Raw genomic sequence first — 10,624 nt, 5'->3', positions numbered from 1 at the left:
GCAGGGCCCGTCCTTTTAATAAGTGTTTGCCTAGTGACTCACATCATCGGGGCCCCCACCTCTAACTGAAGCTTCTTAGACTGAAGCTGCTGGGGTGCTATTACTAATAATAGTATCAGGAGCCATACCTCACAGGGGTAGATCTGTACCCGGCAGTAGCTGCACTGTAATAGGGTGTAGCCAGCTCCAAAGGGGCTCTGGAACGGTTCCACCTCGATGATAGAGCTTGGGCTGCTCTCCATGGCTCTTTCAGATTGCATCTAAACACTCCTCCCTGGAACAAAGTCCTCAGGCACTTCTCCGCTTCAAAGCCTGCCTGGGATAATAGGAATGAACAAATGCTTTGTCGTGTATGTTGGAAGTAGGAAGGAAGATGCATGTCTCGAGTGTGAGGCTTCTTGTAAATAGATCTTCCCTGAATCTTTCAGCCATGCCTAGTCTTCCCGCAGCTGCTGTTCGGGCTATTCTTGCAGCAGCTGTCCTGACCTTAGCAGATCTGTGGTTATTTTGGTGTTAGCTCACTTGGGACCCACGGTGCAATTCCACCTGCAAAGTGACTAGATCCGCCAGAGTCATCCTGGCCTTGCTCTGCCAGAGCATGGACCAGGGTAGGGACTCAAAGGCAACTGCATGGTATATGCACCCTGTAGTCTGCAAATTGCCATGGCTCTGGCAGCTCAAAAACTGCTCTATACCATGCTAGAGAGGTTTCTTTCTCCCAGGGTCTGGGGAGGCTCTTTCGATACACCTTCCCCTTTCTTCACTTCTTAGCCTAAGCGAGTGCAGAGGCTGCAATAAGAGATGTGTCAGGGGCTGGTAAAGGAAACAAAGTCAAAGTGAGTTTTCCTGACTGGCTTCCATGTCGAGAACGGCTCCCACGAGAGAAGAATAGAGTAAGGGTACCCCATTGCTTCTGCACCCCCCTGAAGCTGTGCTGGGAGTCCTGAGGAATGAGGAAAATGAGTCCCCCTGGTTCTCTCACTAACGTCCATTTCTGTTGTGTCAGGCAGCAGGTTAAGAGAAATGTTTGCCAACAAAATTGGCAGCTTGTAAGAGGGAAGTGAGAAGTCTGAATTTGGGATACTGCCACCACAAGCCAAGCCACTGCACTTTCAGGGTGTAGCTGGGCTGCAGTGGGCAGCATAGAACAGGGAGAAAGGAAATGCACAAGCAAGGAGGCTTTACAAAGAAGAAAACAAACAGACAATGAAAGGGTGTGTTCCTGAAATCCTTCAAAGGGTGTTAACTCTTTCATAACAAGACTAATGACTCCCCCTTAAGCTGGTAGTTTCCTCTGTTCCTTATTAAGGTTAATTCAGTGGGCCAGATTCATCCCAGGAGTCCTTTCATTGAAATCACTGGAGTGATATCGCTGATAACCACCACAAAACAATGAGCCTAACACCCTGTATATGAAAAAAACAGTTGTGCTGAAACTTTTTGTGAAACTTTTGGCAGGTTATGGCCCTGCCAAACTCTCTGGCAACATCTTCTTGCTTGTGTGAATGGAATAGAAACATGTCAAAAATAATTTAGGAAACTGCACTTCAGCCTGAGGTTGGGTTTGCAATACGGTCCAGCAAAATCAGCCCTGTCAAAGAGCTGGGAATGGCTCGTTTCTGAGAATGGCTCAGACATAGCTCGTGGAAGGACTGGATGATGGGACTCCACAGGTGGGACCATACACGGCTGCATGCTGCTCCCTGGCCACATTCTTTCCAGTGAAGGAGAAGGTGGGTGCCAGGACTGCAGCCATTTCCTCCTCCATGTCTGTGGTTTGAAGGCTGTGCTCCATCCATTTCTTCTGCACGGGGTTCAGACTGCAGGTGAGAGCACTGCTGATACCTCCCTGCCAGCATTGCTGCGTGTTGGCCAGATCTCAGTGACATCCTGCTCAGCACGCAGGAGCTTTGCATCATCCTGACGAGGTGCTTGGGGGTGCTGCTGTGCCTTGGGGTGCGGCCCTCCATCTATTTTCTTTGGCAGCAAAACAGGCTTGTGAGAGTCCTGCTCTCCCCCACGCTTTATTTCCACCCTCCTAACCGCGGCTTGCCACCCCCTCAGCTGTGCCAACACAAGTGCTTATGAAGCCACCCCGCTCAGCCAGGTTGCTGAAATGCCCTCCGGTGAACTGGGGCACAAGGAGGGAAAGGAGCTGAGGGAAATGGGCTGAGGGAAGCAGGTGGGAGTCGCTGCATAAAGCCTTGCTGCTGACCAAAATGGCTGTGGAGTTGCACCCAAAAATACAAAGACAAAATAAAGGGTTTGGGCATTCACTCCACTGTGTTTCCACTCTGCAAGTCAGAGGTCTGAAGCAGAAGGCTTGCGGCATCCACCTTTCTGTGCTTTCATCTTTTATTCCAAGTCTTCCTTTCCTTTCCTCTCTCCAGAGTTACTGCTCTTGAAGCTAGGAGAATATCAAGCAGGACAGGGCATCATGAATGAAACATTGCCTAGCTGGGAGCTACAGCTGAAGCAAAGACAAAATTTAAAACCCTGGAGATATGCTATTGTCCATGAGTTCTAACAGGGCATTTATATCCAACTCCCATGCATCTCCTTTCTGTCTTTCCTAAGAAAGAGAGGCAAGCAGGGAGGCTGAAGAAAGGCAGGGAAGGAGGGAAGGAGGGAAGGAGGGAGGGAAGGAGGGAGGGAGGGAGGAAATGTGCCTTTGAAGCAGCTGTTGAGTTCAGTACCAGTTTTCAGATAGGAACACATCGTCTCTTCTTGTTCTCTCAGCGGGTCATCCAAACATCGCCAAGCGCCAGACATCTGAAGTGGTGAATTATTTGGAGACTGAAATTTGTTTAGTGCTGATCTGTTTCTGATAGGGCTTTTATTGTTTTTCTTTGTATTTATTTTTAAGACTTTTCTTCCCCTAAAAATAAAAAAATCAAGTTCATCTGATAACTGTCCTGTGAAAGTGGGAGTGAATGTCTAGGAGGGGGAGGAGAAGAGCAAGCAAAGATTTTCTCTGCAGTCATGTTCTTGATTCCCAGTGGTCCTTGCAGTCTGAGGACTGAGAGTTAGTTCAAACTTTTCTGTCTGTCTGCTGACTCATGTCCTCTCCTGCAAGGAAGAGGTAGTGAGGGAAAGACTTTCTCTGAGAACGGGTTTATTTCTCAATGCTTCCACCATCTCAAGCCCACCGAGTTTTCCTAGTTCTTCACGAATTTTGTGATGTGCTACTGTTTCCTGGGTTGATGCTCCAGGACACCTGGGTTCCCAGTGCCCCTGGGCCCTGGAGAAGCAGCATTATTTTCCAACTGAAAACTCTAAAAGAATCTCAGCAATGATTTCTTCTTAAATTGAAGGATATACTAAAACATGTATGGCATATCATAAAGCACCACAAACTGCTGTGACATGTAGTAGTGGAATGAGTAGGATTTTATTTCCCCCGGCTTTGAACTACCTTTCAGTTTCTGCAAAGCCCAGCTGTGCCCAGAGATATTGTTGATGCAGCTTGTTACAAAGGAAATATTCACTGACCACAGACTTGGATGAACATGTTCCACCATCGCCAACCTTCCTAGTCTGAACTAGGCTTTCATCCTTCAAGTCCAGAGGAAGGAAAAATACATTGACAAATATTCTAAGCAAATGCTTTCATTTTAGAATATCTCCCAGGTTCTGGTGGGGGTTGTGGAGAGAAAAGTAGTTTTAATCATGAAAATCAGTTTATGCTGTTAGCATGGTAATCAAGTCAGAATAAAATTGTTGGCTTTTTTGCTTTAGAATTGAGTGACCACAGAGTGATCCAATCTGGAGTCACCACAAAACAGCTTAATCCACAATAACTGTGCCAGCCAGCTTCTCTGTGTAGGCATTTCTTACCAGTCTTGTCTGGCTTAGGAAAATTAAATGAGCTTAGCAAATGCATTGCATAACACATATTGATCATCCTGTTTTTAAGTGTCAGATAAACAAAGAGTATTCCAATGTTTTAAAAATGAATGTATCTAGAGATAGTTTGATACCTCCAGGAAGGTTTCAGTTGGATCTTGTTAACACAAAAGTCTTCCCGGGGTTGATCACTGCCAGCTAACATGTTTTTCCCTGGCAATTTCTAGTTAACAATCGGGATTGTTTAAAATCTTGTTAGCCACTATGTTACAAAAAATACCTTTCTCTTGGTGCAGAGAGCACTTCAAAGTAGTAGGCTGCATATTTCTGTCTTTGCTCAGTCATTTTTAACTAACCATTGCGTTCAGAAGTGCTTACTGGAGAAGACGAGATAGCAATCAGTTATATGCAACTTTAGGAAGTATGCAGTAATGTGAGCCTTCGTGAGACCGGACTTCATGTGCTATGAGGGGTTTGTTTGGTTTTTCAGTCCGCGGCTATGATGAGAAAAAAGATATGGGCATTTTGTGATTTTACCATCAATAATTCCAGCCCTTTACACGCTGCTTTGTAGTCATTTTAGACTGTGCAAAGTGAGTTGAAGTGGGTGTACCAATCAGACTGATAGTATTTTACTCCCACTCTGCAGGGACGATAGTGACTATGCATGGTTGCAGGTAATGGAGAATCACGGTCTCTGTTTTTCCACATAAAGGTCTAAATTCTACCACTCCTACTCAGGCTGAAGTCCTAGTTTTGCAATACAGGAACTTCAGCAGAAACACCGTTGTAAGGGGTTCGTGTTAGCCACCCCCGCCTTCAACCGCATCTTTCCAGGTATCAGCACGCTGCCCCTACGTTAGCAAGCTCATCTGGGTTTGAAAATACCCCCCCATTTCTGAAGGTTGTTTTTCTCCTCGGTGGTTGACAGAGGAGGCGGGGAGTGCACTGGGGGCGAGAGGAGGCACACGGAGGCAGGCAGGAGCTCCTTCCCCCCGGTGCCTGGGTAGCTTGCCACGGCAGCCCAGAGCATTTCATCCCTACCCGACCTACGGGCAGCTAAAAGTCTTCAGGGAGTCTCATTGTGCACAATCCCACCCATGTGGGTGTGTGCCACGGCAATGAAAAGTTGTTTAAAAATGGGCTTTGTTTCCCTTTTGCATTACTATCTCAGTGGTGGATCTTCTGGCACTCTTGTTTACATTTCTTCTGATGACCTCGCCAGTGTCTCAGGAGTGTACCTTCTCAAAAGACATGCCCTTTCCCAGAAATTGCCATAGGCCTAACACCAAGGCTTGATACAGGGGGAGCTGCAGCAAGAAAGGAAGAACTTAATATATAGGAAACTAAACTAGATGATCTAACAGTCCTTATTCAGACTCTAGTCCTTATTCAGACTCTATAGGTCCAATATGAGAATTTGCAAGTAAAGAGTTAATCATCCAAATGCTTCCCCCACTGAAGCCTGTTGCTGAAGCCAATGGTATAGTTTGTGCATGAGAACTTCATACACATGGAGATTTAGATACTGACAGAGCAATGGCTTTTTACTAAAGAGTTGTTAGGATTTTGCTGTTATTTTCTATAAATTATTCTTTTATTCCTGGAAAGTCCATAACAATGATCCAAATTTTCACTCATACAGTCAAAATACTTCCCCACAGGCCAGGACTTCCAGTATACAAAGCACTTCTCAGACATCCATTAATCCTTAAAACAGCCTGTGAGGTAGGAAATTGTAAGTGTTATTATTCCCACTTCACAGGTGGGGACTCTGAGGCACTGAGATTATGTGATTTGCCACAGGCTACACAGCAAATCCATGCCAGACCCAGGATTAAAATTCAACAGCACCTGACATCTGGGCAAATACTCAAGCCCTGGTCTCTGCCGCCTCTAGAATACACGTTTACTTGTGTACATGCCTATCTATGTACATAACTATCTTAAGCAGGTCTCCCAACGAGGACTCACAACCAGTTACTGTATGTTCCTGTGTAGTACAAGGGTGTACGCACATACCAAGAATGTAAAAATCTAAGCAAAGAACAGGCTAAAACATGTCAATTTGGAGAAATCTCCCCAGAAGTCTAAAGGAAGATCTGCACAGCAAACTTTCAAAAGTTATATATTGCTAGTCAACTTCAAACAAAGCAGTAAAGTCTTGAGAATAGTATGTTTTGTGTTATGCCAACACACATACAGGATATTATTTAAATCGGTGTTTTCCTGTCCATTTGCTGAAGAAAATGCATAGACTGGTCTCTGTTCAAGAGCAGACGAAAGTCCCAATTTCTTTGTGCTAGGAAACACAGGCTTGATCCCTAAATTAAAAAGAAACACCATAAAATCTCATATAAGAAGTGAATCATCCTGAGCTCCGTATTTTGTTTTGAAAGAGGTAGATAAAATATACCTTTTATTGCTCTTGTATCATGCAGGGTGTTTTTGTCTCTTTTCATACTACCGACTTCTCTTTGTCAGATCATTATGCAAAACCCTGATCACAGAAGTTTAATGTTTTTGTTTTTCCACAGTGGAAAGTACTTCTTTGCTGTAGTTGTCCTGTCAGTTCTTGCCAAAACATGTCATTGTTCATTTTCCATCTCAAAGAGGGTTATGAAAAGATTAATTTCTAACCTTGACAGAAAGAAAACCATTTTTATTTCTGTTTTCTTCACAGTTGTTGAGCTGTTTCTAATGAACACTGAAAAAGGCAGGAGATAAAAAAGTACAAAGACTGAGAAGGTTTTGAATCAAATTTCTTCACTGGCACTGGCAGACCCTCCCTTTTGTCTTCTCACTGTGCGCTGCATCAAGATTCTGTGGCCTAAGTTTGCATAACATCCCGTCAGACCCTTTCTCCTCTGTGATTTCTAACCTGAATCAGTACAGAACAGCTACTCATTGAACCACATCTTCAATAAGACTATGCACAATCCCTCGTTCCTCCAAGTTCTTCTTTCTGAGCATAGCCCTGTCTTCTTCAGTGTTGCTCACTCATTCTTACTCATCTGCTTCCTTTCATTGCAACCTTAGAGAGACCCATAAGGTAAAATATTAGAAGCAGAGTGAAAGATGAAGAGAGAAGAGAAGACTGAGATAATAAAAGGTAAGCAGATCTTTCATGAAAAGAAAGTAAAATAATAACAATTTTAAGGCTTTAAATATATGTCCAAATATTCCTACACACCAATTTCTTTTATTTGCTTAAATAATCTTGCACTGCTGTGTGTATTCTGTCAAAAACAAAAAAGTGCATTATGATAGTCAAATGTTAATATTCATTCAGGTATTTCCTGCGGAGAGTATTGCAACACTGATAGGAAAATTAGTCTGCACTGCTAAAGCAAGCATGCCTAAAAGCCAGCAACAACTCACCTTTCCCCATTAAAGCAGATTATCTATGTAATTAACCAAAATATCCTTCCCAATTCACAGAGCAAATACGTTACTTGCTGCCTTCTTAAATATACATATTTTTTCTTTTATTTTCCTGACCAGTTACACAGAATGTACAACAGTACAACTATTCCAGTCACTTTGATTTATTCTTACTCCTCCTTTTCTTTCTCTTTTGCCCTCCCCCCGCCCCACCCCCCCCACCCATCTCCCCTCTGCCCCCCCATCCCACCCTCCTTTTTGCAGCTATTGAGCTATTGTTTATTTTTCTTCTTATTTTTACCAGGGTGTTTCATCATGGTGTCCCATCCTTCTATATCGAGTGGTAAGTTGCTGCCTCTGGAGATCCTTGTGAAGACCCATCACAATTCATTCATAACTGTAATGAAATTATTCTTCTTCTGCAAAGGTGCTCACTCAGTGGTTGCCCATGTTATACTTGGGTTTGGTTCAAAATGAAATATTTAAATTTGCTTCCTGAGCTTTTATCACTGAGCTGTGCAGTTCAAACCTAGCTCAGATATGAACTTCTCATACACAGGTACATTGCCCATTGCCAAAGAAATGTGAGGGCAGGAGAGCAGTAAGATACAGTCCAAGTTGCTCCAATTGAGCACGGGGAGATGAGTTCTCCATATACTTGGGAGCCGAGTAAGATCTCACTGATTCCCCAAAGTCCATTTTGCTTAAGAGCTGTATCAGCCCTTGACACCTGGAACGATAGCAAATAGTAAGAGTCATTTTAGAGATAAGCAATGCATATACTCAGACTGCAAGTACCAGAAATTAATATGCAACACCAGTTCCTTCTGGGACTCTTCTGTCTGGTGTTAGTCATACAGATCAGAGGTGAAATAGCAACGGTAATATTAGAAATATTGCTTAAAGTTCATTTTCTTTGCTCTCTTCATATAAAGATAAGAATGCCCATTATTTTTAAATCACTCATCTGCACTGGATAAATGTTACAGTTTGTGGGTGTGCCAATTAAAGTTAATTATTACTTGACTGATCTGACTTAGCATTAAAATGTCTCGTAGAACTGGCTCTGATCTTGCAAAGTGGACTTTTTCTTCTGTATTCCTGTGTGATAAGGAAGCTTGCTGCTTTGGGATCTGGATTTCCTGGTCATCCATAAAAAAAGACAAGATGCCTGATGAAATGTGAAAGTCATTCCATATAACAAAATTCAGCTGCATTAGGCCTGACCTCCATTTGCTTGGAAAGACGCAATTGGTGCAATTCATCCCCTTCATCTTAACAAGAGTTGTACAAATCTCAGCATTGCCCCGATCTCTTTTCCTGCCTGAAGGAAAGAAATGGGAACTTCGGAGCCAGACCATCCTAAAAAGGTGTTGGAGAGAGCTGATATGAATCACACTCCAACAAATGTTTCTTTCCTGTCATTGGCTATACAAGAAACTCACAGGGATTAGTTTAGGTTTAGACAGCAAAGCTTTAGATGCTGAAATTAAATCAGATAAATCCCATTCATTTTCATTCAATGGCAGACCATGACTTTTGAATCTGTGGTGGGTAGATTATCTGCATCAGAATACATCTTTCCCTTTCCAACTTACATGTGTGGTTTCAATTACAGCTTTCAAAAGTTCAGTTTTCAGTTCTTTCAAGAATTTTTTTTTCATTTGTTTTGATTTAGTCTGAAACTACATTTTTAGCTAGGCAATACAACAATAACAAGACAACAAAAATGTTTACTATTGACTGAAACTTTTCATTCAGCTCAGAAAAAGATGTTTTGCTTTCAGTTTGCTGATATTTAGCTGCTCTTTGAATTTTCTTACCTTTTTAAAAGTTAGCATTAAATGCAGACAAATTTTGAAACAAACTAATGCCTCAATAAAAGATCAGAACATTTATTTCAGAAAAAGTTAAGATGAAATAATGCAAACTCAAGCAAAATTTGTGTCAAAGCTATCCATAAAATCATGCCAAATGATGTTTCAGATCTTCAGACATTTTGTATCTTGGAAAAATAAATCACTTGTAAGAAAAAAATGTTGCTCAGCCCTAGTTTTTTGATAACTTATTTCAAATCAACAGCCCTAAACAAAGCAGCTATTTCTCTAATGTGCCTCCAAGTATATAAAAATAGGCATCAAAGCCTGCATATATACAGAAGAGTAAATTAATAAATTTAATTGTCTTAGTAAGAAAAACAAAACAAAACAAAAAAACCACCAAAGATTAAGATGGAAGTGGAAGGAAATTTTATTTAATTTCTGAAGTAATTTAAGCATGTGCTCTGCTGCACTATAGTCTGTTAAACATTTTGTTAAATTACAACTCTGAACTTGGCAACTAAAATATGTGGAAACGTATATTAGTAGTTATGTTTCTACTGAAGTAAAAATGGAAAAAATGCATGTTCCAAATGCATGCATGCTGTCCATTCTTGACACTAGCATTGTTACTGTCTGGCAGGTAGATGGTGAAATGCGGAGGTGGGACCAGTCTATCAGCCATCAGGGTGCTGATGGTATTAGAGGCCCTTGAGAAGAGATGTTATTGTTCTGGGGAACGTTTAAAATACAAACACCCACTCAATTCTTTATTTTGTATTCTGCATTGTGCTGTCCCCACCTTACCATTCATAGATCCTGTATTCCCTTTGCTCCTCACCTCCACAGTTTTTTTCTTCTTCCTTTTGCCTGTCAGGAGGCTGTGGGTGGGGAGCCCTCAAGTACCTTTTCCTCTTTGTTTCATTCATTCATTCATTCATTCATTCATTCATTCGTTCATTCATTCAGGGCTCTGGGTTCCTTTCAAGTATTGCTCATAACAATTTCTAAAGATGCTAAGATCCAAATTCATCTTCAGAATAAGCTCCATGAATTGCACAAAGTTCCTGGGAAGATACTGATTTTTGCCTCTAATTAACATGCATGAAATGAAACATAAAACAGAAGAAATGATCTAAGTTAGTAAGCAGAGTTATAATAACACCTCCTTAGAATGTCTGTGTGCTATTATGACATTTATTTCTTTAAAAAAATCTTCCTGTTCTGTTTCATTACCATTAACTACTCTACTTTTTACATATTAAAAAAAAAAAAAAAGATAAATTAATGTATGTCATAGAATTGGCAGTGCTTCCAGAGAGAGAAGAGAAAAGTGTAGGGCTGGGGGATGCTCTAAGCCCCAAACATGAAAGAAAAACGTACCTCATGGACCCCTTACATTGTCAAAGACCTCAAACACTGCCCTAAAGTTCTCGCTTAGCTAGTGGAATAAGGGTACAAAACAGCACTTCTTGGAGTGGGTGAACGACACATGGAGCAGGTGAATTACTCCCAGTGAGGCTCCGACATGTGGTGTGCAGGATCAGAGACTAGGGTGGGAGCCAGGTGTTCTC

The 10,624-nt window shown here is 41.9% G+C and overlaps 1 long non-coding RNA gene across 1 annotated transcript; it reads left to right on the top strand.

The window, feature by feature from the left end:
- Positions 1-6,898: 6,898 nt before the first annotated feature.
- On the top strand, positions 6,899-9,307 carry LOC308191963. The gene is made up of 3 exons (XR_013948428.1): positions 6,899-6,958; positions 7,535-7,573; positions 8,289-9,307. It is a non-coding gene; the product is annotated as an uncharacterized lncRNA (long non-coding RNA).
- Positions 9,308-10,624: the final 1,317 nt, after the last annotated feature.

The sequence above is a fragment of the Anser brachyrhynchus genome, assembly GCF_964034855.1.
Source record: "Anser brachyrhynchus genome assembly, chromosome: 3".
Taxonomy (NCBI): Eukaryota; Metazoa; Chordata; class Aves; order Anseriformes; family Anatidae; genus Anser; species Anser brachyrhynchus.
This window is presented reverse-complemented; position numbering and strand designations above follow the sequence as displayed.